Source organism: Littorina saxatilis, linkage group LG3 (genome assembly GCF_037325665.1).
Source record: "Littorina saxatilis isolate snail1 linkage group LG3, US_GU_Lsax_2.0, whole genome shotgun sequence".
In the NCBI taxonomy this organism is placed as follows: Eukaryota; Metazoa; Mollusca; class Gastropoda; order Littorinimorpha; family Littorinidae; genus Littorina; species Littorina saxatilis.
In genome coordinates this window covers 36,999,271-37,022,782 of record NC_090247.1, presented here as the reverse complement: position 1 = coordinate 37,022,782, position 23,512 = coordinate 36,999,271, and the positions used below count along the sequence as shown (strand labels likewise).

Sequence of the window (23,512 nt, the reverse complement as noted above, 5' to 3'; positions counted from 1 at the left end):
TGTTACACGGACTAATTAGAAACGGTGCATCACGACCAGTATGGACAATCTGTGACATCGAGATGAATGGTATACTGAAGTGATCAAGAGCCTTTTTTCTTTTTTCAAGTGTTCATGTACCTGCGCATTAAAAGTAATCTTTTTGGTGGTGCGCTCAGTAATATAGAACCTAGTGGGTGTGCACAATATATCGGTTCGGTAGTGTAGTGGTTATCACGCTCGCCTCACACGCGAGAGGTCCTGGGTTCGATCCCCAGCCGAACCATTAATTGCTCTCCTCTTTTTCTTTTTTTACTTCTCCGTTTTTATTTTGAGAATAACTATTTTTGCCTTTTGTTAGCGTATTTTTTTCCTTCTCCTCCCCACCATTTTAAAAATGATTGTACTTGTGGGTCCTGTCAAAAAATAATGGACTGTTTGCTTTGGCATGGATTAATTCGAACGTTGAGTAAGACCAGTTTTGGAAATCTGTCAGCGTGTAGTGGTACATGTATGGAAGTGATCAAGAACTTCTTTTTTTTTTCTTTTTTTTTCTTTTTGTGGGGGGGGGGGGGGGGGGGGTTGGCTGCGCATTGGAATTATTGTTAGTGGGTGGTTACCATATATATCAGTTCGGTAGTGAAGTGGTTATCATGCTCGCCTCACTCGCGAGAGGTTCTGGGTTCGACCCCCAGCCGATCCTTTTTTTGTGTGTTTTTTGTGGGTGTGTGTTTTTTAAGCTGTATGAACCCTGTTTTGATTTGTATACGTATCATTCTTTCTGTCTTTCTTAAACGTATTTCCTCCCCCACCTGAATAGTACACAGCGTCATTGGATGCTACGAACAACTCCCACAGCTCACTGACATCAGTTCTGCGCTCCGTGTCCAACAGGTGTCATTGCCAGCGTCTGATAAACGTCATCCATAGCTCACGTCAGTGCTACTGATTCTCCGCGTTCAACAGGTGTCCTCCCACCGTGTTCGATCCATCGGCTGCAAATGATCACGTTCACGGGCCCTGTCAAAAGGCATATTACGCTCAACTGATGCAGACAATTGATTGTTTGCTCTGACACGGACTAATTAGAAACGGTGCATCACGACCAGTATTGACAATCTGTGACATCGAGGTGAATGGTATACTGAAGTGATCAAGAGCCTTTTTAGATTTAGTCAAGTTTTGACTAAATGTTTTAACATAGAGGGGGAATCGAGACGAGGGTCGTGGTGTATGTGTGTGTGTGTGTCTGTCTGTCTGTCTGTCTGTGCGTGTGTGTGTGTAGAGTGATTCAGACCAAACTACTGGACCGATCTTTATAAAATTTTACATGAGAGTTCCTGGGAATGATATTCCTGGATGTTTTTTTCTTTTTTTCGATAAATATATTTGATGACGTCATATCCGTCTTTTTGTAAAAGTTGAGGTGGCACTGTCACACCCTCATTTTTCAATCAAATTGATTGACATTTTGGCCAAGCAATCTTTGACAAAGGCCGGACTTCGGTATTGCATTTCAGCTTGGATGCTTAAAAATTAATTAATGACTTTGGTCATTAAAGGCACAGTAAGCCTCCCGTAGACCATCACAGATACGGTCAGGCTTTTACACACAGTACAAACATCCTTTCATTTAAACACTCACCGATTGAGAACATCCTAGGTGCCCTCTGTAAAGAGCGAACAATTTTCAAAGAATTTATTTTTGCGTGGTTTATCTTACCCCTGAGCCATCGTGAACCCGTGTGATCCAGTTTCCCTTTTTCACAATGTAGTTGTCAGTTAGTCATTTGAATGCGACTCGATGTGAGCTTATTTACAATAGCACGTTTTTATGCACGAAACAAACGGCTGTGGTTCACAAGAACTCTGGCGATGGCTTTTGACTGTTGAGAGGAACGGCGATATGCATAAACCGTCGTCTGCTACGACCCTTGCGTGACCCTGCTTCCGGGCTTTTCTTTTTTCAAACTTTCACAACTTCGAGTTGTACTGATCTTGTCTTGATGAAAAAAGAATTCTTTTATGATTAAAGAATGTTTGTGTAACAAGCTGTCAATTTATTATTTAGATTTTAAAAGTTAGGTCTGCGCAAAAACGCACCACGGTCTAAAAGCATTTTGATAATCATCGATTCACGGCTATCGCCAGTTTACATCGATAGAATGAGACCCGAAGGGAAGTAACTCATGTTTGACCTGAGTTCAGGATGGGTCCAAAAAGTGTTCCAGACAATCTGCAAAATTAATTCTTTAAAAATTGCTCGCTCTTTACGTAGGGCACCTAGGATGTTCCTGTTTGGTGAGCGTTCAAATGGAAGAGTATTTGTACTGTGTGTAAAAGCCTGACAGTATCTGTGATGGTTTACGGGAGGCTTACTGTCCGGGCGTGAATTCCGGTATTCATAACAGCCGTCCAGCACCAAAACGAGGCGCCATTGTTGTAGAAGACCAAGTCCACAAAAATATATTCTTTGAAAATTTCTCACGCTCGACAGAAAGCAGCCAGAATGTTCCCGTTCGGTGAGCGTTCAAATGGAAGTATGCTTGTACTATATGTAGACGCTCGGGGAGCTCTGTAATGGTTTACGGGAGGCTTACTGTGTCTTTAAAAATCTGAAAATTGTAATTTTTATAAAACGATCCAAATTTACGTTCATCTTATTCTTTATCATTTTCTGATTCCAAAAACATATAAATATATTATATTTGGATTAAAAACAAGCTCTGAAAATTAGAAATATTAAAAATTATGATCAAAATTAAATTTTCGAAATCAATTTAAAAACACTTTCATCTTATTCCTTGTCGGTTCCTGATTCCAAAAACATATAGATATGATATGTTTGGATTAAAAACACGCTCAGAAAGTTAAAACGAAGAGAGGTACAGAAAAGCATGCTATCCTTCTCAGCGCAACTACTATACCCCGTTCTTCTTGTCAATTTCACTGCCTTTGCCACGAGCGGTGGACTGAAGATGCTACGAGTATACGGTCTTGCTGAAAAATTGCATTGTGTTCAGTTTCATTCTGTGAGTTCGACAGCTTGACTAAATGTTGTATTTTCGCCTTACGCGACTTGTTTTCTTTTTCAAATGTTCATGTACCTGCGCATTAAAAGTAATCTTTTTGGTGGTGCGCTCAGTAATATAGAACTTAGTGGATGAAATCCATAAAACGGTTTGGTAGTGTAGTGGTTATCACGCTCGCCTCACACGCGAGAGGTCCTGGGTTCGATCCCCAGCCGAACCATTGATTTTTCATCTCTCATATTTTTGTTACTCTGTGTGTACGCCGTTTTTATTTCTAGAATCATTATTTCTGCCTTTCATTAACGGTTTTTTTTTCTTCTCCATCGCCACCATTGTTAAATGATTGTACTTGTGGGTCCTGTCAAAAAAACAATGGACTGTTTGCTTTGCCATGGATTAATTCGAAAGTTGTGTTAGACCAGTATTGGGGTGTGCACGTTAAAGATCCCACGATTGACAAAAGGGTCTTTCCTGGCAAAATTGTATAGGCATAGATAAAAATGTCCACCAAAATACCCGTATGACTTGGAATAATAGGCCGTGAAAAGTAGGCTTTGCGCCGAAATGGCTGCGATCTGCTGGCCGATGTGAATGCGTGATGTATTGTGTAAAAAAAAATTCCATCTCACACGGCATAAATTAATCCCTGCGCCTTGAATATGTGCGCGATATAAATTGCATAAAATTAAAATAAAATAAAATAAATAAATCCCTGCGCTTAAAACTGTACCCACGGAATACGCGCGATATAAGCCTCATATTGATTGATTGAGTATGTGAAATCTGTCAGCGTGTATATACGGAAGTGATCAAGAACTTTTTTTGTTTGTGGTTATTTGGCTTGCGCATTAAAATTATTGTTAGTGAGTGGTAACCATATCGGTTCGGTAGTGTAGTGGTTATCACGCTCGCCTCACACGCGAGAGGTCCTGGGTTCGATCCCCAGCCGAACCATTAATTGCTCTTCTCGGTTTTTTGTTTTTTTACTCTGTGTGTACGCCGTTTTTATTTTTAGAATCATTATTTCTGCCTTTCGTTAACGTATTTTTTTCTTCTCCACCCCCACCATTGTTAAATGATTGTACTTGTGGGTCCTGTCAAAAAAACAATGGACTGCTTGCTAGGGCATGGATTAATTCGAAAGTTGTGTTAGACCAGTTTTGGAACTCTGTCAGCATGTTGTGGTATACGGAAGTGATCAAGAACTTCTTTGTTTTTTGGCTTATTTGGCTGCGCATTGAAATTATTGTTAGTGGGTGGTTACCATATATATTGGTTTGGTAGTGTAGTGGTCATCACGCTCGCCTCACACGCGAGAGGTCCTGGGTTCGATCCCCAGCCGAACCAATTTCTTTTTGTTACATTTAGTCAAGTTTTGACTAAATGTTTTAACGTAGAGGGGGGAATCGAGACGAGGGTCGTGGTGTATGTGCGTGCGTGTGTGTGTGTGTCTGTCTGTGTGTGTGTGTAGAGCGATTCAGACTAAACTACTGGACCGATCTTTATGAAATTTGACATGAGAGTTCCTGGGTATGAAATCCCCATACGTTTTTTTTTCGTTTTTTTGATAAATGTCTTTGATGACGTCATATCCGGCTTTTCGTGAAAGTTGAGGCGGCACTGTCACGCCCTCATTTTTCAACCAAATTGGTTGAAATTTTTGTCACGTAATCTTCGACAAAGCCCGGACTTCGGTATTGCATTTCAGCTGGGTGGCTTAAAAATTACTTAATGACTTTGGTCATTAAAAAACTGAAAATTGTAAAAAAAATATTTTTTTTATAAAACGATCCAAATTTACATTCATCTTATGCTCCATCATTTGCTGATTCCAAAAACATATAAATATGTTATATTTGGATTAAAAACAAGCTCTGAAAATTAAATATATAAAAATTAATATGAAAATTACATTTTCGAAATCAATTTAAAAACACTTTCATCTTATTCCTTGTCGGTTCCTGATTCCAAAAACATATAGATATGATATGTTTGGATTAAAAACACGCTCAGAAAGTTAAAACGAAGAGAGGTACAGAAAAGCGTGCTATCCTTCTCAGCGCAAGTACTACCCCGCTCTTCTTGTCAATTTCACTGCCTTTGCCGTGAGCGGTGGACTGACGATGCTACGAGTATACGGTCTTGCTGCGTTGCATTGCGTTCAGTTTCATTCTGTGAGTTCGACAGCTACTTGACTAAATGTTGTATTTTCGCCTTGCGCGACTTGTTTGTTTGTGTGTGGGTGGGTGTTTTCTAAGCTGTATGAATCCTGTTTTGATTTGTATAGGGGCCTACGTATCATTCTTTCTGTCTATCTTGAACGTATTCCCCCACCCCACCCCCCCCCCCCCCACCCCACTCCCCCATCCCCACCCCCCTTTGTGTTTACTGTGTCATGCAGAGACTGAACACAATCAATGCTTTCTGGGATAAGTTTTTACCTAATTTATGTGTTCACTATAAAGACAATTGGGTCGAAGTACTCATGAATTTCACAATTGAATGTTTGCTTTGGCATGGACTGAGTAGAAACGGTGTATCACGTGGGTTGGACCAGTATGAAAAATCTGTGACATCGTGGCGAATGGTAAACTGAAGTGATCAAGAATGTTTAATTTTGTTTTTTCATGTCCGTGCGCATTAAAAACATTCTTTGTTGGTGGTGCACCCAGTAATATAGAACTCAGTGGGCGTACTCAATATATCGGTTCGGTAGTGTAGTGGTTATCACGCTCGCCTCACACGCGAGAGGTCCTGGGTTCGATCCCCAGCCGAACCATTTTTGTCTTTTCGTTTTTTTACGCTGTGTGTACGCCGTTTTGATTTTAAATACATGTGTACTTATTTTTGCCCTGCGTTAATGTATTTTATTGTTTCCTCACCCACCCTTTTTAATTTATTTTATTTGCGAGCCCTGTCAAAAAATCATATGACGCTCAACTGATGCTCACAATGGACTGTTTGCTTTTAGCATGGACTAATTAGAAAAGTTGTGTTTGACCAGTTTCGGAACTCTTTGTCAGCGAGTAGTGGTATACGGAAGTGACCATGATTTATTTTTTGTTTTCGTGTTATTTTGCTGCGCTTTGAAATAAGTGTTAGTAGGTGGCGTACCTCATATATCGGTTCGGTAGTGTAGTGGTTATCACGCTCGCCTCACACGCGAGAGGTCCTGGGTTCGATCCCCAGCCGAACCATCTGTTTTTTAGTTGTTTGTGTGTGTGTGTGGTGTTATTGTGTTTTTTATAACGCTGTATGAACGTTGTTTGCATTTACGTATCATTCTTCCTGTCTTTTGTGAACATATCCCCCCCCCCCTTCTCCTTTTATACGTTTGGACAAGTTATGATTTATGATTGTATATTTTGTCAGTCCACAGAGAGTGTGTGTGTGAGATAGAGAGAGAGAAAAAGAAAAAGAAAGAAAGAGAGAGAGTGTGTGTGTGTGTGTGTGTGTGTGTGTGTGTGTGTGTGTGTGTGTGTGCGTGTGTGTGTGTGCGTGCGTGTATGTGTGCGTGCGTACGTGTGTATGTGTGTGTGTGTATGTGTTTCCAACAGAAAAGACTCCTCCTTCAAGTTGGACTCATTACCTTGAGGAATTCAAACTTACTGCATTGTTAGGAGACGAGGGGGAAGAGAGAAAGACGCAGACAGACAGACAGACAGGCACACAGACACACAGACAGACAGACAGACAGGCACACAGACACACAGACACACAGACCGAAAGACCGACCGACAGACCAACAGACTGACAGACACATCCTCTCTTCATTTAATTTACATTGTGAAAAGAACACCAACCAATAGGCTAATTGTACTCTTACTAAAAGTGTTAGTGGCCTAAAAACCGAGGCCGATAGAGGTACCGGTGGGAAAAGGGGTAAAATAGAACCCGAAAAAGCCCGGGGAGGTTGAGATGGGGAGACGATTGGAGGAAAAGGGGAAAGAGAGGGTGTGTGGAGGGAGGGAAAGGGAGGAGAGGCAACGGTTGATTATGACACCTGTGAGACAGGTGATTATTATGGAGCCGCCCACAAAACCCTCGATCCGCCCCTCCCTTTCCGCTTGGCTCACCTACCTGTCATGGCACCCCTGTCATTTACCTGTGCGTTGACACTGACATACATCTTTCTCTCTCTCTCTCTCTCTCTCTCTCTCTCTCTCTCTCTCTCTCTCTCTCTCTCTCTCTCTCTCTCTCTCTCTCTCTCTTTCTATCAATATCTCTCTGTTCGCCTCTCTCTCTCTTTCATTCTCACTCTTACTTAGTTTCCTTTTGTTGGGGTTCTTTCTTTGTCAGTCTGTTATTCAGTTTGTCTGCCCGACCTTCCGTCCATCCATCCGTATATGGCCGTATGTCTGTCTATTTGTCTGCTGTATATAGCACACTATACCGGCTGCTCCATATTTTGCGAACATGAAAACTAAGTGACAAAAGCTACAGTGCTGACGCCACTTAAATGCAAGAGGAGCTCCCTGAAGGCAATTAAATGTCAGAATTGGCGACACGTATGCTGTAGAGAGGAATTAGACACCTCACCTCACCGGTAATAGGAGAATGTTCCAGGGCTTAGTTTGTCACAAACTGCAAGTCCAGCGTTAATCTTGGATGTCACATGTAAGACTGATGCTTGCCCTGTAATCTTGCTGGTGGCACAACCAATTCGAGTAACGGTCAAATTTCGTGGCGCCTCTGTCTCTGTCTCAGTACTTCAAGTGTCGCGGTCGTTTAAATTCCCGTGTGTATCTTAATGCAGTGTCTGTACATGTCAGTTCAGATGTTGCCTTGTGATTAAAACGGTTTAAGACCAAAACATTATGTCCCTGTTTTGTCTTTGACCTTATATACTCGTTTCTCAAAGGTTCTGAGCTTTGTCTTAGTCCCCCTTTAATCTTACTTTGGGTAAATCAGCGAATGCAAGTAGCGGACAAATATCCCTGTGTCTGGATCTGTTTCTGCACTTGTTCTTCTCTCTCTAAAGCCCGCCTTAATCCAGTGCCCGTGTCATGGCCTGTAATCTTATTTGTGGCACTACGGATACGATAAAGAGCCAGATGCATGTCGCTGTCATCGTCTCTATCTTACTATGCATCTATACTTGCACCAGTCTCCCAAAAGCCTGTCTTACTATATGACCCAGCGTAGGTGGCACTCCAAAGTTATTTACCCCCCCCCCCCCCCCCCCCCTTGTAAGTGCCGTTCACATAGCAGACTTTCAACCAACTTTTCCCTTTTCCCCAAACTTTTGTTGGTTTGAAATTGCCACTGAGTTGTTCAGGCCAAAGTCGGCAAAAAGATTGCTTTTTAAACGGTCCAAACGATTTAGGTTCGATTTAGGACCGATTTAGCCGCGAAACTAGTTTGAGCGTTTGCGCTGTGATGACAATCACGGGCAGCGATTTTGATTTGACTTGGCGCCGACTAAAAATCGCTTGAAAGTTGGGAGAAAGTGGGTAGAAATTCTGCCATGTGAACAGCACTTAATCAGTCGTACATGTGGCACAACGAATAACGCGAGTGACGGCCAAGATTCAATCTCTGTTTTTGAATGTGTATCTGTAAAATACCGGTCTCTCTAAAACCTGTCATTTCCCAGTGTGTCAATCTAAAATGCGAGTCTTCTAATCTACTTATGGCACAACGAACCCAAGAAACGGTCGAATTTCTCCATGTCTGTATCTGTCTCTGTACTCGTACATGTCTGTCAATGTCCTGCCTTAACTGATTGAATGTGACACTCTCAACTTGGGACACACGCCTTGTAATCAATCTATTCATATCACCGCGAACACAAGAAACTGTCCAATTTCTCTTTGTCTGTATCTGTCTCATGCGCTTGTACCTGTATCTGCTTCTGTACTTGTGCATGTGCCCGTCTGTCGAAGGCATGTCTTAAATCAGTGTGTCGCTCATAACATGGGATACAAACCTTGTAATCAATCTACTTTTGGCACAGCGAACACGAGAAACTGTCGAATTTCTCGACGTCCGTTTCTGTCTTTGCACTTGTACCTCTATGTCGAAGTTCAGTATTAATCGAGCGTGTCACTTTCAAGATGCAAGCATTGAAATCTACTCAAGGTTCAGCAAAAACGCGAGAAACTGTCGAAGTTCTCCATGTCTGCTTGTGTCTGTCTTTGCACTGTGTACCTGTCTGTCGATGTTTAGTCCTAATCCAATGTGTCATTCGTGAGTCGTGCGTGATCTTTTCAAGGCACAGCAAACACGAGAAACGGTCGAATTTTTTTACGTCCGTTTCTGTCTTTGCACTTGTACCTCTATATCGAAGTTCAGTATTAATCGAGCGTGTGCATTTTCAAGATGCGAAGATTGCAATCTACTCAACGCACAGCAAACACACGAAACAGTGGAATTGTTCCATGTCCGTATCTGTCATTGAACTGTGTATTTGTCTGTCCATTTCCAGTCCTAACCCAATGTCAGTGTCAATTGTGAGTCGTGTGATCTTCTCGTGGCACAGCGAACACGAGAAACGGTCAAATTTCTTCAGTCATGTCCGCGTCTGTCTTTGCACTTGTACCTGTCTATCTAAGGCCAGTGTGTCAATCTCAAGATACAAGCCTGGATATCTAGGCTACTCAAGGCGCAGCGAACACGAGAAACGGTCGAATTTTTCCTTGTCTGTGTCTCTCTTTGCACCTGTACCTGTCTGTCTACGACCAGTGTGTCAATCTCAAGATACAAGCCTTAAAATCTACTCAAGGCGCAGCGAACACAAGAAACGGTCGAAATGTTCCATGTTCGTATCTGTCTTTGCACTTGGTACCTGTCTGTCAAAGTTTAGTGTTAATCCCGCGTGTCACTCCCAACACGACGCTGGCCTTGTATTAGTCAACGTTTCACATTACAGATGTCGGTGATACTCCGATGTTGACTGCGTAATACCCGTCTTTGTATGCGAGGTTGATCTGAACCAGCGGGTAACTTAATCACGGTGATCTTGTCATTTTCAAAGTCACGGTGTGTTATGGGGGGTGCCATCCCAACCTGCCGCATCCCAGCCTGCCACATCCCACCCTGCCGCATCCCAGCCTGCCGCACCCCAACCTGCCGCATCCCAGCCGGCCGCACCCCAACCTGCCGCATCCCACCCTGCCGCACCCCAACCCGGCTGCCGCATCCCAGCCTGCCGCAATGTCGATTTACATTTCGTCCCTTCAGAGCACCAACTGTTTAACTCAAAAAACCTGGGTGGGATGAGGCAGGTTGGGATGCCGCCTTATGGAGTTAGTGTTACAAGCTTCTACAAGTGAAACCCCATTTTAAGACAGCACGATTTTGAGACTTCCCTATTTTTAAGTCCTTGCTTTTTTTTGGAATGTTTGTTCATAACCACTGTAAATGAACCTCCATTTTCAGTCAGACTCAATCCTTTTTAAGACCACATTTTTTCTGACTTTTGGAGATCTGAAAATGCTGGATCCACTGTACAAAGAGTCTTCCGCCTCAGTCGCCCCCGCAACATTCTCAACCCAAAGCATTACCAACCCACGCGTTCCTCCTTCGCTGGCATGGGATGACACTAAGACGCCGCTGCAAGGATGCATCTGGCACTGTCACTCAATCCACGAATAAGCATACTTGTTGGCCCCTCAACAAATGTGTACGGACGATTATTCCTCCCCCACCATTTTTAAATGATTGTACTTGTGGGTCCTGTCAAAAAACAATGGACTGTTTGCTTTGGCATAGATTAATTCGAAAGTTGTGTTAGACCAGTTTTGGAACTCTGTCAGCATGTAGTGGTATACGGAAGTGATCAAGAACTTCTTTGTTTTTGTTTGTTATTTGGAATTATTGTTAGTGGGTGGTTACCATATATATCGGTTCGGTAGTGTAGTGGTTATCACGCTCGCCTCACACGCGAGAGGCCCTGGGTTCGATCCCCAGCCGAACCATTTTCTTTTTGTTTGTTTGTGGGTGGTTTTTTTTCAAGCTGTATGAACCCTGTTTTGATTTTACGTATTATCCTTTCTGTCTTTCTCAAACGTATTTCCGCCACACACACACACCCCTCCTCCCCCCCCCCACCCCCCTCTCTTCCAACCCCCCCACCCTCCTCCCCCCCCCCCCCCCCATTTTCTGTTTACTGTGCCATGCAGAGACTCCCTCCTTTTTGATGCCTGATTTTCTCAGACTTTTGGAGATGGGTGTGAAAAAGCTGGATCCACTGCCGGTACAAAGAGTCTTCTGCCTGAGTCGCCCCCGCAACATTCTCAACCCAAAGCATCTCCAACCCACGCGTGCCTCCTTCGCTGGCATGGGATGACATTAAGACGCCGCTGCAAGGGTGCATCTGGCACTGTCACTCAATCCACGAATAAGCATAATTGTTGCCCCCTCAACAAATTTGTACGGACGATTATTCCTCCCAACAGCTGAACGTGGCACGCCGAGCCCCAGGGGAGACAGCGGGTTCCCATGAGGGGGCCCTGATGTACCTTGGAATCCTGTCAATTAGCTAATGGTCTAGGCTAAATGCTGTTAATGGATTGTTGCGTCTTTATTATTACTGTCGATGTCTTCAGCTGCCGTGTCTGCCTTTAGGGGTTCATGTTTGGTCTAGTTTGTTAGTTTGTTTGTTTGTTTCTTTTCATTTTTCCTAAACTGCTTTCTTCCTTGTGTCTCTGACATAGCGTTCACGTTTGATAGCAGTTCTTGATTGTTTACTTGCTTGTTGGTTTGTTTGCTTGCTTGCTTGCTTGTTTGTTTGTTTGCTTGTTTGTTTGTTTGTTTGTTTGTTGGTTGGTTTGTTTTCTTCTTTGTCATACTCGCTCAATTGCTTTCTTGAAAGGCTTGTGACTCTTACGTTGCACTGATGCATTTTTGAGCACCGCTTTTTCTTCTTCTTTGTTTTTTAATCATGTTATTCACGACAGACTCAACAGAGTATATTTTGGGCTGCAAGTACCTGTCCATGCACAGGGCAACTCAGAAATAAGCCTTTCTACTCGCAAATACTTGGGGCTATGCAATTACCAGTGGCAACCGTAGAGCTGCTCTGCTTGCAAACACTTGGGGCAATCTATCATGTGGCAAATGTTCACCGCGGACGAGCGTGTAACCGGCTCATGGTGGCATGATGTTACTGCCGTAACAGTCACTACCCTTGCTGATTGAAAGATTGATTACTGTAGCTCGAAGATTCGGTGAATGACGGCTGATTACACATGCCTGTCTGACGGAGGAGGGAGTGTTCCTGGGTCGGAAATAGAATTCCACCCCCCACTTCCATGCTATGCTAAATTTCTATTTTTGTCCCCAGAATAAGAATCTATTTGGGACATGAGGTGGTTGTCTAGCTTTTATACTCTACTACTTCCTTCAAAACAAGAAGAGTCTGTGAGGTTGGATTATTTGCAGCGTGGCGTAACGTGGTGTCCAAGTTGTTTGTCAGTTTTTAAAAAATGCATTCCTTCTCGTGTGAAAACTCGGCTAAGCGTTTTTATTTCAGTGCGGCAAGCTATCGACTGCTCAGTATGCTTTTTTTCCGTTATTAATGCTGTCATTATTAATATCATTCAGATTAATGTTAAAACTTTGCTACATTTTACAGACCGACTGAAAGATTGATTCAAAGACATAATACCTGCCCTGGACCGCGCAAGAGTTTCCCCAGGACGGAAATAGACCGCAAACCCCAATCCGGCAGTTTCCTGATCACAGTCTTACTGTAATTCTGGTACTTCCTTCAGAACCGTTAAGCTGTGTTCACATTTCCTTAACATTTGCCGTCTGGCTGGTTGGAATAGTGTGAATAGTCCTTTTTGATTGTGTGATTGGATAACTTTGCAGTGTGGCATAAAAGTATGGCAGCCATCAGGTTGTCATTTTAAACTTTTATTTCTTCGCGATTTCTTCCTAATTTCTCCCTATTTTACCCTGCGTCCGTTAAAGATACGATCTTTTCGCAAAATGACCTCTTCTTGTTAAGTGTTGAGGATTAAAAAAGTCCCCCGTCCGAGGGAGAAAAAAAATGGATTGCGTGCAAGAGCCAATGCAGAGATAACCAATGACTATATGTTCGGTGATGAAAAAAACATACAAAGAGAATACAAATAAAAACAAAACAACAACAACAACAACAAAATACACAAAAGCGCAAGTAGGTAAAGAGCATCAATAAAATAAAATAAGAAAGCTGTAAAGTGTTGCTGTGCCGGTACAAGTAAGAATTTACCTAACAGGGAGAAAATTCATCAAAATAAAAAATTGATCGCCCAATAAGGGACTCGAACCCTTGACCCTCAGATTAAAAGTCTGATGCTCTACCGACTGAGCTAACCGGGCTCACTTGAACACTACCTTTTGCGAAAGGTCTGAAACAGATTGAGCAGTTCTATGAAGGCTTACCAGTGCCAAAACATGGAGTTAGCTTGTTCTCTGTAATTTACAGCTATAATGTTAAAGGTACTGAACTTGTCAAATCCAGGTGCACGGAGCCCCTGGGGGCTTTTAGTCATACCTCAGGCAGCTATCCGTTAGAAGAACTACCAAGTTTCATTGACTTGCACCCAAAGAGTCAAGAACTGCGATTTTTTTACGAATTAATTTCGTACTCGGACCCGGCTGGTCTTGACCTATTTTTGGATCTGAATTTAGATCAGGTAGATCACCACATCATGCACAAAAAGACACGTCACTGGCAAACTATGTCAGACGTCATCATGAGTTTGTGTAAAACAAAATGGAGGCCGGAATCACTCAGTTGAATCGAACTCCGACCAAACACCACGTAATAACTAGGTTAATTTATGCACTCGCGTGAACAAGAAACTGTCGAGCTTCACAGATGTCGTCGTTGGGTAGTTTTGGGTTTGTTTTACTACCATAGGAGGATTTTTGAACTGTAAATGCACTCAGCTGCAAAAAAAAACGCAAAACGAAGGGTGTGATCTGCACTGTGCCTTTCAATGACTTTGTTAATTACTAAATTTCAATTTTGGCCAAGGCGTGCTCGTGCCAAACTCATAAGTAAACTTGATCACCTGATAATTAAAAATTACCATTATGAAAATGTTACTTTTCACGTGAACATTAATTATTTTTAGTTTTGGTGCGATTCCTGACGGATTGCTAGAGCCAGAACTGAAAATTAAACAATATCTGGGAGGGGGGGGGAGTGGCAATTTTTAGAGTGTATCTCTTATTTCTCATAAAAATTCAAATGTTTACGTGAACATTTTAATTATCTGGTTTTGGCGCTAGTAAGCCGTCATACCTTTTCTTGTTTTCATTCTAGGACGCCATTGGCTTAACCACATTCATGTCAAATCGATTAACACAATGTGCTGCACTTTGGCTGTGAACCGTTGTAACTGAGTTCAATCAATATCAATATGAGGCTTATATCGCGCGTATTCCGTGGGTACAGTTCTAAGCGCAGGGATTTATTTTTTTATTTTTTTTATTTCATGCAATTTATATCGCGCACATATTCAAGGCGCATGGATTTATTTATGCCGTGTGAGATGGCATTTTTTTTACACAATACATCACGCATTCACATCGGCCAGCAAATCGCAGCCATTTCGGCGCATATCCTACTTTTCACGGCCTATTATTCCAAGTCACACGGGTATTTTGGTGGACATTTTTATCTATGCCTATACAATTTTGCCAGGAAATACCCTTTTGTCAATCGTGGGATCTTTAACGTGCACACCCCAATGTAGTGTACACGAAGGGACCTCGGTTTTTCGTCTCATCCGAAAGACTAGCACTTGAACCCACCACCTAGGTTAGGAAAGGGGGGAGAAAATTGCTAACGCCTTGACCCAGGGTCGAACTCGCAACCTCTCGCTTCCAAGCGCAAGTGCGTTACCACTCGGCCACCCAGTCCTGGCCGCACACGCATACACATCCTTGTTGTTAGATGCAGGTGGTGCACATTTCAACAATGTATTCTCGAAAATAATAAACAGCAATTAAAAAACTAAAATTTAACAAAAACCAAATAGCATTATTTGCAATTCTGAGATTCTGCAATGACGTGCATGTCAAGTAGTATCAAATAGTTGCTGCATGATGAAGCACTGTTCTACACTATAGATTGGCTTGAAGCTGCCATTTAGGTCATTGCCCTATTATGTGTCAAATATTAATATAATCGAATGTATTTGCTATAATAGACTAGAATTAGAGTACTAAAATCATTTCTCTTGCTGAAGCTCCCAAATAATCATGGTCCGCATTAAATTCTAATCGAAATTCTCAATGATGCCTATAGTGTCAAGTATATAAAGGGATATAATTCGTCGTGGAAAAATCCCACTAGCTCTGTTTGAAGCTGCCGTATAATGTATCAAATATCGTCAAATATATTTGATTTGAGCACTCAAACACAAACTCTACTTGAAGCTACCCAACATGTGTCAAGTGCGATCGAATAAATCATTTACTAAGCCTGTGTGCTACACTATCTGCCAATTTCTCGCCCCGTAATGCATCAAGTATAATCAAATATATTCACTAGAATACTCATATTCAATTCATTTTTTCTGGAAGCTACTCAAGTATTATCGAATTAAATTCTAATCACAGAGCTAAAGACTCCGTGATGACACATGTGTCAATTACGATCGAATTATTATTCGCTTAGCCTGTGTGCCGTATACTACCTGCCAATTTCTTGCCCCGTTATGCATAAAGTATGATCGATTATATTCGCTAGAGTACTCATATTTAAATTCATGTGGAAACTACTCAAGTATTATCGAATTGAATTCTAATCACAAATCTTAAGATTCGATGATGACAAGTGTGTCAAGTTTAATCGAATAAAATCGCTAGGATACTCACAGTAACATTCAAACCCTCATGGATGCAACCAAGTATTATCGAATTAACTTCTTAGGCCTAAAAAAAAAAATAGGTGTGGTTACAGTAACCCGACCTACCCTATTTTTAGGGGCCAACCCTATAACTTTTTATTACATTTGTCAAAAAAAACAAAAAAAACAAGAAAACGAGTGCAGAAAACGCAATGAAAGCGAAAGCGCCCGAGTCGCACACTTATTTCCCTGTCAAGTAGGTTTAATTTGTACACATTAGAAAAAAAAGTTTAAAAAAAAAGTGATTGCCTACCTTCCTACCCTATTTTGGGGGGCTATGTTACCGTAACCACACCTATTTTTTGGGTTTTTTTTGTGCCTTATCGAAAATCTGCAGATGCTGTGAAGACACGTGTGTCAAGGGTGATCGAATAATATTATTCACTGGGATACTTCTTCTTGATTCTTCTTGCCGTTCGCTGGGATACTGACATTCAAACTCTCGTCGAAGCTACCCAAGAATTATTGAATTAAGTTATAATCGCGAATCTGCAGTTTCGGCGATGACAAGTGTGGCAGGTATAATCGAATATTCGCTTGGTTTGAATCTTCAAATGTCTCGCCCATTTATGTGTCCAAGTATGATCGAATATATCCGGTAGAGTACTCATATTCACACTCTCTTCACGAAGCTACCCAAGTATTATCGAATTAAATTCTAATCTCGAATCTGCAGATTCGGTGTTGACAAGTGTGGCAGGTATAATCGAATGTTCCAGGCATAAAAGGATGAACAGACAGAGGGGGGAGAGCTACCTTACCTGCTGAGAGCTCAACCCCGTTATCACTCAACCCCAGTTCTATCTTTATGCCCGGAGGGACATGCAACTGCCCTTTCCCCTCCCTCCACTGACAAGATAGTATACTGATGAGCTTATTGACTGCATCTGCCTCTGGCCTCATTTGCCACGCCATTCGTCATTGAATGACGTAATTCGTGACGTGTCACTTTATGCTTACGTCACACCTCCGCTGGCACTGGGTGAGAAAAGCTTGCTAATTGCATGAATTGCGCCACGAGTGTTGACAGGGTGGAGCTGGGCGGAAATGACATGACACGCGAGCTGCATAATTGTCATTTACTCAGTCACGGAAAATTTGAGTGTGTACAGTGGAGGATTCGCTGGAGAGAAAGAGAGAGACAGACATAGAGACTAGCCGGAGACAGAACCAGAGACAGAGACAGAGACAGACACAGAGAGAGGCAGAGACAGAACCAGAGACAGACATACAGACAGACAAGACAGACAGACAGACGGTCAGGCAGACAGAGAGAGAAAGAGAGACTGACAGAGAGAGACAGAGACTGAGACAGAACTAGAGACAGAACCAGAGACAGAGAGAGAGGCAGAGGCAGAACCAGAGACAGACATACAGACAGACAATTCAGACAGACAGAGAGACAAAAAGGAAGAGAGAGACAGACAGAGAGAGAAAGAGATGGAGAGAGAGAGAGAGAGAGAGAGAGAGAGAGAGAATTGTTTGTATTAACGAGGTCATGATGTAAGGAATTGTTACATTTTTACAGTGACCAAAGCAACTATAACGGGGAAGCGAATAAAGGCATGACATAAGAGACACAGAGAGACACACAGACACAGACACAGACAGGCAGACACAGGCAAACAGACAGAAAGACACAGAAGCAGATAGACAAACAGAAAGACATACAGACAGAGACAGATAGACAGACAGACAGGAACGCGTCGAAACAGAGAGACAGAGACAGAGACAGAGAAAGGCAGACAGAGGCAGACAGTCAGACACAAACAGACAGGCAGTCAGAGATATAGACGACAGACAGGAAGTCGTGCAAGAGACAGAAAGAGAGAGACAAGGAGAGACAGAGTGACAAACAGAGAGAGAGCAAAATGACCTCGAAGGAGATAGGCAGCAGAAGACAAGCAATACAAGGCCGTAATTTTTCCAAAGGAAGAACGGGGGGTATACTCAAGGGGGACACTCATTAGTAATTCGTCAACACTAAAACGTGCCAACGGACTTCCCAACAAACCTACAATTTCCAACAGCAATTCTTCTCGGCACTGAGAATCTCTTCCGCTCAATTTTCTTTTCAGTCTTCTCAGAGCGGAGCTGTCAAAAGTAATAGGGGGGGAAGTGGAGAACCTTGAAGAAGCAATTTCCTGAACTGTCCGAGTCCTCAAAAGCGTCAATATTATCCTTCTCCGACCACCTACCTGTGTCGGGCTGAGCCACCTCTGTGTTGACCATTGGCTATTTATTACCTGTTGTCCTTGGTGAAGATTGTGAAGACATTGGAGTAAAAGCGAGGGTTACAAGGCGTTTGAGCATCTCGTCTTAGCGTTGCGGGTGTATTGTGTACTGTGTGTGGGTCCAACTTGGTGCTGGAGTGTTGAGTATTTTCGCGCTTCGCGGTGACTGCTTTTGTGTCGCCTTATCAGCATTGTGCTGTAGGCTTCTTCAGGGACTGCGTGGAGAGGCGTCGGAACACTTGAAATATTGACAGCGGCACGTCAAAATTTGTCGAGTTTCTTTGATTTTGGAAAACTGCTAATTGCCTTAGTAAAATTATTTTGTTGCTTCTTCTTTGCCTTAATAGTATCATATATAAGATAGATTCGAGGGTGTCATCCCAACCTGCCACATCCCACATCCCACAACCCAACCTGCCGCAACCCAGCCTGCCGCAACCCAGCCTGCCGCCTTGTCGATGTAAATCGACATTGCGGCAGGCTGTGATGCGGCAGTTTGGTGTGCGGCAGGCTGGGATGCGGCAGGTTGGGATGCGGCAGGTTGGGATGCGGCAGGTTGGGGTGCGGCAGGATGGGATGCGGCAAGTTGGGGTGCGGCAGGCTGGAATGCGGCAGCCTGGAATGCGGCAGGTTGGGTGCGGCAGGGTGGGATGTGGCAGGTTGGGATGCCGCCGATTTGAGATACTGAGAACATTATTGTAAGAATTCAAATGGTTACGACATTGTCGCGTTTATTTGATTTTTGAAGACTGTTTCTGCCTTGCCTTACAGTACTTTTAGTTTTGAGCTGTAGATTTTGACGGATCGAATGGAGTTGTGTCTTAATGATCGAATAGTTGTTTAAGGCACGTCAAAGGTTGTTAAATTTGTTTTATTTTTGAAGACTGCGTCTACTTTGCCTTAGTAGTTAGTATTATAAGGTAGATTCGAGATACTGAGAAAATTATTGTAAGAATGGGAATGGTTATGACATCAGGTTGGAATGAGTGGAACTTCTGTTTGATTTGGAGGACACAACTGGAGGTGGTGAATCTTTCACAAACAGTTATATCTATAGAACATCAAAAGAACAATATGTTCGTTTTAGGACGCCGTCGCCGTCCAAATAGCAGACTTGTTAGCAATAAGTAATCAAACAAAATAATCACCACTAATAACAAACAAAAAACTACTTGTGCAGGATTAAAAAGAAGGTAACATAAAAAACATTCCCTCCATATACAATTCCGCCTTTACTTTATCAAAACTGATGAACTACTTTTGGGGGTTCTTTTGGCCTCCATGTGACATGTTATGTTGATTCACACACACACACACACACACACACACACACACACACACACACACACATACACACACACACACACACACACACACACACACATACACACACTCACACACACAAAGACCATACAAACATAATAGCCAGATTAAATCGCTCGGCGTCATGTTTACTCTGCTAATTGTGCTGCTGTAATTTTAACAATTGCATATACTGTTCAATTGGTTATAGCTGCCCTATTGTTCAGGCAATGTGTTATGTAGGTTCTAATGACTGAGTGCTTATCAATTTCCTTTTTATATTGCCTAGGAAGTCATGACTTTTTAACGACACGGTCAGGGTTTATTTTGGAATTCCAGATTGATTTTTAAACACACGATAAAGACAATGTTCATTCCTTCTCGTATAAACGATCTCGTTAAGCATCTATGCGTTCAGGCTGTCACACGGAGAAATTGCATCCTTCAATTTAATAATGAAGTCACGGGTTGTTTATTTTCGAAATTGTGGATGCTTTTTAATAACGTCATCAAAAATAAATTCAGTTTGTGGAGATTCCTAATCCATAACATCTTAACAAACCTTTTCGTCGACACGCTCCTTAAAAATGTGACCCCAAAAGTCAAATGTTCAGAAGGCTTGTTATTAACCAGTTTTAACTAGCAAAAGGAAATGTATCGTTTTTTTCCTAATGATTATAGTGAGTTGCATAGTTGCATTTGTGACATACCGTCATCTATGACATAAACACATATTTTGAAGTCAGATGTGTAAAGTTTGTATTGCAAAATAAAAAAAATAAAGACAGACGGGGTCTGCTATCTTTAATTGTTTCTTTAAAAAAAATTGTATAATTATTCTTTTCTTTTTCAGTTTGTACAATCCAATATGTTTGCACCACCACCACCACCACCCCCCCCCCCCCCCCCCCCCCCCCCCCCCATCAAAAATAGAATTAGTACACGAAGGTTGATTCAGACGAAACAAGATTTGTAACATTTTCAGAAATGTGCCATTTTCAGTTTTGTCCCTTTCTCTCTCTCTCCTTCATAGGTCTTTCGGTAAACAAAATTCTTTGTTCCCGCCTCAGGTAAATACACCTGTCTTCCAAGCTTAACCCCGTTGAGTTGTACACCTGTCTTCAAGTCTACCACTTTCGTCTTAACTGTCTCCACGTAGACACAAAGACACAAACTTAGCGGGGGGACCTGCCATACCACATCTTCGCCACCGATTGACAGGGCCGATAGAGCCAATCGATGACACAAACACAATTGCCCCCCCCCCCCCCCCCCCCCCCCCCCCCCCTATGCTTCCAGTCCCGATTCTCGAGTTCGGTACCTTCTTGTTACTCGTAGACACACTTAAGTCTTCTCATTTAAATCCATTATCTTCATGCACTTCTCTCTCTCTCTCTCTCTCTCTCTCTCTCTCTCTCTCTCTCTCTCTCTCTCTCTCTCTCTCTCTCTCTCTCTCTCTCTCTCCCCCTGTCTCTCTCTCTCTCTTTATCTCTGTCTCTGTCTCTCTCTCTCTCTCTCTCTCTCTCTCTCTATCTCTGTCTCTATCTCTCTCTCTCTCCCTCTGTACCTCTCTCTCTCTCTCTCTCTCTCTCGCTCTCTCTCTTTCTATCCCTCTCTCACACACACACACACACACACACACACACACGCACACTCACACACGCACACACAAACGCGCGCGCGCACAAACACACACACACACGCACACACACAATTACACACACAGACACACACAGACACACACACACACATACACACACAAACACACACACAAACACACACACACACACACGACCACCAACAAACCATCAACCACGCCTCATGTTACCGTGTCTGTACGTTACTTGTCCTCTATCTGTCGTCACATAAACACAAAGACACACGCTAAGAGGGGACAGGTCTTCACAACCGATCGAAAAGACAGATAGAGGCTTTCAATGACATAAACACAATTGCCCTGCACACGTTAACGAGCTCTGAGGGAGACACTTCAGATCCCAATCTTCGTAACCTCCTTCCGAGACACGGAAGGACGTTGGTGTGGTGGCGATGGCGATGGGGGAGGGGGGTGTGATGGTGGTGGTAGTGATGGTGATAAAGATAATATTTATTGTTGAAAGAAATGGGGGAAGAGGCGAGGGGGAGGTGAGCGCGGAAGAAGGGGTACCCGAAGGTTTATAAGATCGTTTCTTTAATTGAATTAGGTCGTTTAATGATATAATAATATAACTGTCTATAGCAACTAATCACATTAGGGTATTGCACAACTGCATTCATATGTTTACTTAAAGCAAGCCTTTAAAAGCAACTACATGTACTTTCGAACGAGTTACTTCGCTTATCCAATCAACAATTCTAGATGTTCAATGACGACTGACCCTTTATTTTAAAGACACACTCCTTCTCGTGTAAACCGTTCAGCGCACCAGGCTTTTAAATGGGATTTTTGTTTGTTTGTTTGTTTGTTTGTTTGCTTAACGTCCAGCCGACCACGAAGGGCCATATCAGGGCGGTGGTGCTTTGACATATAACGTGCGCCACACACAAGACAGAAGTCGCAGCACAGGCTTCATGTCTCACCCAGTCACATTATTCTGACACCGGACCAACCAGTCCAAGCACAAACCCCATAATGCCAGACGCCAGGCGGAGCTGCCACTAGATTGCCAATTTTAAAGTCTTAGGTATGACCCGGCCGGGGTTCGAACCCACGACCTCCCGCTCACTGGGCGGACGCCTTACCACTAGGCCACCGTGTTGCGGTTTTTAAATGGGATAAGACCATCCCTCCACTTGGACACGTACTAACAGTCAAACAACCTGACTACTCAGTTGGGCGGGGATGTAGCTCAGTCAGGGCGGGGATGTAGCTCAGTCAGGGCGGGGATGTAGCTCAGTCAGGGCGGGGATGTAGCTCAGTCAGGGTGGGGATGTAGCTCAGTCAGGACGGGGATGTAGCTCAGTCAGGGCGGGGATGTAGCTCAGTCAGGGCGGGGATGTAGCTCAGTCGGTAGCGCGCTGGATTTGTATCCAGTTGGCCGCTGTCAGCGTGAGTTCGCCCCCACGTTCGGCGAGAGATTTATTTCTCAGAGTCAACTTTGTGTGCAGACTCTCCTCGGTGTCCGAACACCCCCGTGTGTACACGCAAGCACAAGACCAAGTGCGCACGAAAAAGATCCTGTAATCCATGTCAGAGTTCGGTGGGTTATAGAAACACGAAAATACCCAGCATGCTTCCTCCGAAAACGGCGCATGGCTGCCTAAATGGCGAAGTAAAAAAACGGTCATACACGTAAAATTCCACTCGTGCAAAAAACACGAGTGTACGTGGGAGTTTCAGCCCACGAACGCAGAAGAAGAAGAAGACTACTCAGTTGCTGTGGCGAGTTGGAGTTTCTGAATGAATTACTTACGTAGAAAGGCACTGGTGGCTTTTATAAATGAAACCGATTCAACAAACATTTCTCACTTTGCACAGAGAGTGCCTATAGGCTGTTCACGTCTGGTATGTGCCCAAGTGTAGGGGTGGTCTTTTCCCATGTAAAAGCCCAGGCAGATTTGAGACGGTGAATCGAGCTGTTTACATGGAAACAAGTTTGCACTGAAAGTGACCTCAACTTTTCCAAGCTAAACACATTACACGATCTCTTTACAAACGAAACACTTTAAGTCAAATGTAGTTATCAGCAACTACGCTCAAAATGATGACACTAAACTATTTAGCACATCCCTGAGGCTGAGGAGACACTCTAATCAGACACTAATTAAGAGATGAACACTACCGAACAGGTGAACGACAATTGAGGGTTGGACGTCACTCTAATCTAATTTTGCGGCCACCATTAGTTTGGCTGACCAAGACGACTCCTGACTCGGTCGTGCAACGCGATTTAGGTCGAGAGACGAGATTTGGATGAAGGACACGCCTTATTTTGGGGACACAGTGTTGATTTGATTTTCTGTACGGCACGGTGGCTTTTTGTCTTCTGTGTTCGAGAAGAAATAACTTGAGGCGAAAGAGAGAGAGAGAGAGAGAGAGAGAGAGAGAGAGAGAGAGAGAGAGAGAGAGAGAGAGAGAGAGAGAGAGAGAGAGAGAGAAAGAGAGAGAGAG

At 43.1% G+C, this 23,512-nt stretch overlaps 8 non-coding genes across 8 annotated transcripts; 7 read left to right on the top strand and 1 right to left on the bottom strand.

The window, feature by feature from the left end:
* Window positions 1-192: 192 nt before the first annotated feature.
* Trnav-cac (transfer RNA valine (anticodon CAC)) lies at window positions 193-265 on the top strand. The gene has a single exon. It is a non-coding gene; the product is annotated as a tRNA-Val (tRNA).
* Window positions 266-3,158: 2,893 nt separating this feature from the next.
* Trnav-cac (transfer RNA valine (anticodon CAC)) lies at window positions 3,159-3,231 on the top strand. Its single transcript has one exon. It is a non-coding gene; the product is annotated as a tRNA-Val (tRNA).
* Window positions 3,232-3,892: 661 nt separating this feature from the next.
* Trnav-cac (transfer RNA valine (anticodon CAC)) lies at window positions 3,893-3,965 on the top strand. Its single transcript has one exon. It is a non-coding gene; the product is annotated as a tRNA-Val (tRNA).
* A 320-nt stretch (window positions 3,966-4,285) lies between these two features.
* On the top strand, window positions 4,286-4,358 carry Trnav-cac (transfer RNA valine (anticodon CAC)). Its single transcript has one exon. It is a non-coding gene; the product is annotated as a tRNA-Val (tRNA).
* Window positions 4,359-5,717: 1,359 nt separating this feature from the next.
* Trnav-cac (transfer RNA valine (anticodon CAC)) lies at window positions 5,718-5,790 on the top strand. Its single transcript has one exon. It is a non-coding gene; the product is annotated as a tRNA-Val (tRNA).
* A 345-nt stretch (window positions 5,791-6,135) lies between these two features.
* On the top strand, window positions 6,136-6,208 carry Trnav-cac (transfer RNA valine (anticodon CAC)). Its single transcript has one exon. It is a non-coding gene; the product is annotated as a tRNA-Val (tRNA).
* A 4,649-nt stretch (window positions 6,209-10,857) lies between these two features.
* Trnav-cac (transfer RNA valine (anticodon CAC)) lies at window positions 10,858-10,930 on the top strand. The gene has a single exon. It is a non-coding gene; the product is annotated as a tRNA-Val (tRNA).
* Window positions 10,931-13,249: 2,319 nt separating this feature from the next.
* Trnak-uuu (transfer RNA lysine (anticodon UUU)) lies at window positions 13,250-13,322 on the bottom strand. The gene has a single exon. It is a non-coding gene; the product is annotated as a tRNA-Lys (tRNA).
* Window positions 13,323-23,512: the final 10,190 nt, after the last annotated feature.